The following is a 6,185-nucleotide window of genomic DNA, read 5'->3' on the forward strand; positions in this document are numbered from 1 at the left end:
TTATGCTGTCAAGTTGCTTCCAACTTATGGTGACCCCATGAATTAATGACCTTCAAAATGTCCTGTTGTTAACAATCTTGCTCAAGCCTTGCAAACTGAGGGTGTCATCAGTCCTCATTGGGTGGCTTGTGCTGCCCAGCAAAACTGTATTCATGGAGATAGTCAACCAATTTGGCCACATGCCCCAGCCCTGATTCTACCTGACATTACTCACTCAGTGGTGAGAGATGGCAAGATCAGACATGGGACAGGATGGCAGTAAAACATTTCTGTTTTCATGCACTTTAATCACCAAGCTCAAAGTACCAATATAACAATATAGGAATTGTGGGAAAGCATGTATGTAATCTGTTTTCATTGCTGAATGTTTCTGAAGAATTCCCTTTAGCCGGATACTGTTTCTGTTATTTTACCTGCCATGCAAAGAGCTCACATTAAAATACTGAAGTAAAGGTAGAGGAAAATCACAAGACAACTGTGGTCTTCGAAGTCCATTAATTCTTTGTCTACCTATGGTTCCATTGTCTTATTTTCTAGAGTATTCTGCCTCAGAATATTCAGCCTTAGTGATGATTGTAAACTTTCCCCAGCCTGGATAAAAACGATTGCTGTGCAAGCATTTCACTGCAATGTCAAGAAATGTTACTTTGGCTCCCTTTTTTACCCAGGCCACATCTGTGGGGGCCATCATTCTATAAACAGCCAGTCAGCCTGACAGGAGTGCAGCAAAGCGGTTAGAGAGCAATTTAGGTCTCAGCAGTTCTGCATGACCAGGCTAACTTGGCATAAACTGACATTCCATCATACCAGTGGCTGCCCATCTTCTTCCCCTAGAGGACCACCAAAATATTTCTTAAAATGTTACTGACTTCTAGGAAGGAAAGTGCAATCTGCAGGACTAAAATTGTACCTGTTTCCTAACACTCACTGCTGAAAAGTTGGGTGCTTCCCCCCTCCCCTAGTATTCTAGTATTTCTAGTATTCTAGTATTTTTCTAGCATTCTAGTATTCAGGATATGAGATGCATGACAATGGAAATACTGTGATTTATGAGAACACCGTCCTGACTTTAAAGAAATGTATTTGGAGTCAGCATTTCAAAATGTCGTTGCCAGGGCTTGCCAACAGACTCAATAGAAATAGTATTGCATGGGTCATGACTCTGTGCTCCTTGTTCACTTGATAGAAAACACACAATGTTTGACTCAAAAACACCAAACGCTGCACCTTGACCTACAGACTGTGACACCATTTGGTGTATTTGCCAGTTTTGCCTCTTGCTGTTCTGGGACTGGCCATCCTCCTTTCTTCTGTCTCTAGCTGGCGTTTCTTCTAGCATGTCTTAAAGGGACTTTATGTATGTTTCAAGAGTAGCACAGGTCAGCATGGTAGTGGCGTGGAGTTTGCTTTTGACTTCTGTCCTGCCAGCGTGGTGTAGTGGTTAAGAGTGGTGGACTCTTATCTGGAGACCTGGGTTTGATTCCCCACCCCTCCACATGAGCAGCAGACTCTAATCTGGTGAACTGGGTTGGTTTCCCCAATCCTTCACATGAAGCCAGCTGGGTGACCTTGGGCCAGTCACAGTTCTCTCCGAACTCTCTCAGCCTCACCTACTTCACAAGGTGTCTGTTGTGGGGAGAGGAAGGGAGGGATATCGTAAGCCGGTTTGATTCTCCTTAAAAGGTAGAGAAAGTTGGCATATAAAAACCAACTCTTCTTCTTGCCCAGTGAAGTGTGCCAAACAAGAGCTCATTAAGTAGGGAGGAAGTGAGAGGGTTATGCCATCATGGAGTATCATACCCTTAGGTCACTGACTGAAACATCTGATTTTTCTCCAAAGAGTAAAACAGAGGGTGAAATGAGTTGAAAGAGATTTAACAATTCCTCACATATTCTCTTTGAGTTTACAGGGCAATTAGGCATTATGGAAAGCCTTGGCTACTGTTAACCCCTATGTCTCTGGTAATGTCTACCAAAAGATGATACTTTGTGATGTCATTACACTCAGGGTTTTTCTACTCCCCACAAGCATAACCAGTGAAGTGCAGTGGGGGCAAGGAGACTGAAATATAATTGTGTGTTGTGTCTTCATAGTGGCCATGAAGGAAACGTGGGCTGAGATGTAGATTGACAGCAGCCTCATATCTACGGCAGCCCCTCCACACAGCAGACAGTCCACACACAGCTAATATTATGTGTGACATGAGCACCAGGCACTGACATCAGTAAATGCCTAAGCCCAATTTGTGTTATATTTGTCACTGTTGAAGAGGAAGACTTGCGTGAATCAGGCCTCTGCATATATGGACTACAAAGCAAAACAAAACAAAACAAAAATTCAGACTGGCCAATATTGAGTCTTCCTGGTTTTTCCAGTAGTATGATTTATAGCTGCTTTACAGCAGTTTTGCAGCATTATGATTCAGTAGGAGACATGCTGCTTTTCAGTCAGTAGCCAGTTGCTGTATGGTCTCAGGGACTCAGGAGTGAGTTGGGCTCAGTGGCAAAACAGGAAACAGAGAAGTGTTTTGTTATTTCTTTGCACATTCCGAGATTTTTGCAAATAAATCATTTCCACCTAAGCACAGGAGCATCTGTTTGTGCTGTTCTCATAAGAGAGCGGGTTCTGCCCCACCCATAACTGTTGATTTCAAAAATTCTGTCACGTTCCTAAAGGGCCATCAGCAGCTTCTTAGGTAGCCAATAAGCAACTCACCTCGCCCCACCCTTGCATGCACACATTATCACTTGACATTAACACCACAGAAGTGCTGATGTTCTCAATCGGCAGTGACTTGCTGAACTTTGATGCCTGCTTTCAAGTTAATGAAATGTAACAGCACTTCTGGACACAGTTGAGATTAAATAGACTGGCAATAAAATAGTTATAAGGAGTAAGAAATGGCTGCATCTTTATTTTAAAGGGCTATTCTTAAGATTCCCTGGGATAATGATCAAGTATCCTGGGAGACTTCAAGTTCAATTACCAGTTAGTTATGTGCATCCTGCTAGATTTCTTTGCTGACTGAAGTTCTCGATTAGTGGGGAAAAGTTGGACACAAAAGACAGCAAAGCTATTAAAACAAGGCACTAAAAACAGGACAAAGCCATTGAAACAAGCCATTAAAACACAAGTCAAAGCCATTAACAAAGTATTAAAAGAACAAGTCAGGGCATAAAAGCAGCATAAAACACCTCAGGAAGCCCAGAGTGATGTGGATAAAACAGCCCCCACACCAGAAGCAGACCATGAAACACCAAACAGAGATTTAAAAAATCCAGTCTCTCAGATTGTTTGGAATCAAATTGGGTGGAAACAGGGTCTGCAAGAACCCCATCTTTGCTGCCTTCATTTTTCCCCACTCTCACCTTTCCATTGCAGCTTTTTCTCTATGTCTTCTAAAAAGATGGTCCCAAATACCTAGAATCATTTCCTCACAGTGCAAGGGTGACTCCGCAAAAGGCTGAACCAGGCCCAGGCAAACAAGCCCCCCCCCACTCAGTAACAGTTACTCCCCTAGGGCAATTAGCTGCAATCACCTAGAACCCAGGGAAAAGGGAAAAGAAGCAGCCAGAAACACACTTTAAAATGAAACATGAAACTTTAAAATGAAACTAAAAGCCTCTCCCGCTAGAAGCCACACTAAATGAAATAAAAACCTCTCACTTCCAGTCCAGCTGCTTTGCTCTGCTCTGAGAAGTCCCCACCACCAGGCCAGCTGACTATATATTGGACTTTCAACTCAGTTTTATGGGCCTGCATCTAAAGCAGGGGTCCTCAAACATTTTTGAGCCTGTGGGCACCACTGGGATTTTGAGAACATAGAGTGGGCACTACCACAAAATGGCTTCCATTGTGTGGCACCTATGATGGGGGCTGCTGTTTCTGAATGAATGTTGCCTGCAGAGCCAAAGGTGATGCCCTGTGGGGGTCTTCTGAAGCACCTCTTGCTCCAAGGAGGTTGAAGAAAGCCAGGATTGCTTTAGGTAAGTGATGCTTTGTTGAAGAAGCAAATGGATGTCAGGACACACACTGGTGGGTACCATGGTACCCATGTACACCTTGGTAGGGCTGTCGATTCGGTTCCATCCGACATGGAAAACAGCCTAATTTTCCCCGATTCGGCAGTTTCCAGTTCGGATAGAGCCGAAGTAAAAAAAGGCGGGGAAACAACAAACCGAACTCAGCGAGTTCAGGCGGATGCCGGATAAATTCGTACAACTTCGGTGCCCCCGAATCAGCATTCTCCTGCGGCCAATGGTGGCCCAAGCTGGGTCTTCTTCTGGCCAATCAGAGCAGGGATTCTCCCTTTTGAATTGGCCAGGAGAAGAGTATAAAAACTTCCAAGTCCCTCCCATCCCGTCCCGTCCCGAGTTCATTTCCTTCCATTTTGGTGGTGCTGCTCCTGAGAGATCCTGAGCTGAGCTGCTTACTGCTTACTGGAATAGGATTGGATTTACTTCTCCTCTCTGCTCCCTCTGGAAGACATCCACACAGTTTGATTTTTGGGGTTTTTCTCTATACCTTTTCTCCTGTCTGTGTGGGGGGGAGCAGATTCTGTGTGTGTGTGTTTGTGTGTGTGTGGGGAAACAGTTTCTGTGGTTGGGGGGGAGCCAAAGGGGGGCTGTTGCCTGTTCTGCCGGGGGGGGTGCTCGCTCGCCTCTGCAGGAGTGTGCATTCTGCCTTTTTCTGCCCGTTGCCACCCTCGCCTGGAATTGAGTTGGTGCAGCGGTGCGGCGTGAGTCTCCCTCCGTTTGGCACCCGCTCCTCCTCCTTGGTTCGGGTTTTTTTTTGTTTTTTTATAAAGTTTTTATTGTTTTCTCATTTTATACATCATAATCATTTTCCAGTAATACTTAACAATATAAAATTGAATCTATAAACAATTCTAAACTAAAAAATAGCAAAACATAATTGACTTCCCCTTCACTCTCTTCTGTCCATAATTAGATTGTATATACTTTTGCTAACAATATAATCCCCCTACTCAGTTGCTTTATAAGTATCCTTTTATCTAATTAATATACCTGTAATCATCCTAATATTCTCACTATACCAAATAAATAAGAGGGATTAAATCAAAGAGTATCTTTTAAAATGACCCATTGAAAAATATTTCTCACAATAAATTCTCCACACCTCCCACTCCCCCAAAAATTGTACATTGTCGGTCTGATTAATATAAGCAGTAAGTTTCACCATCTCCATCAATTCCAACATCTTGTGTAGCCAGTCCTTTTTCCCCGGTATCTCATCAGTCTTCCATTTTGCTGCATATATCAACCGTGCAGCTGTGGTGGCATATATCAAAAAAGTTCTATGAATCAGAATGGTGTCCGGTATCATACTTAGTAGCATCATCTCCTTGGTTCGTTTGTTTAGGGTTGAGCTGAGCCATACTGGTTTGAGGGGTGGTTGCCTGTTGGACTGGATGGCCCTTGTGGTCTCTTCCAACGGGCAAAAAAGGCAGAACGCACACTCCCGCAGAGGCTAGCGGGGGGGGGCCCCCCAGCAGAACAAGAGAACACGTGGAAGAATGTTACCCACAGGAATAGGAAAGCCAGGAGACATTCTGTTCCTCTGCTGCTTAGCAATCAGTTTGAAAACCTCCCCATAGATGCGGAGTCTGCACCATTGGAACAAAGGTTAAGCACCCAGTCCTGTCTGGTCTCTCAGGACCCTGTGGATGACAGGACTCAAACCTCTGCTCCCCATTGTAGAAGTAGGCAAGTGTTGGTTATTGGGGATTCCCTACTGAGAGGGGTTGAGGGTAAAGTTTGTCGACCAGACTTGTCATCTCGAGAGGTGTGCATGGCAGGGGGTTGGACACAACCTTGTGTGATTTTGTGATATTTTAGCATCTCACATTAATTTAACTGAAATTATAAAGTGGAGAGCAAAACAATAATCAAAAAGATAACTTGGTAAATGAAACATTAGCAATACAGGCAGTCTTTCATGTTTATAGTAATGATCAGTTCCATAAAGGGAACAGCTCGTCTTTTTAAGTAACAATTATTTTAATAAAAACCTTAGACATTTCCAGCATTCTACACTGTGTCCCTGGCCTGCAAGATGCATTCCTTTGAATGGTTATAAAATGTTTTTGCTTTTAATCAATGTATATTAAAAGGTTGAAAATTCTACTAAGAGAAACCACGTACTAAAGCCCCCATTGATTTCT

The sequence above is a fragment of the Euleptes europaea genome, chromosome 7 (genome assembly GCF_029931775.1).
Source record: "Euleptes europaea isolate rEulEur1 chromosome 7, rEulEur1.hap1, whole genome shotgun sequence".
Classification (NCBI taxonomy): Eukaryota; Metazoa; Chordata; class Lepidosauria; order Squamata; family Sphaerodactylidae; genus Euleptes; species Euleptes europaea.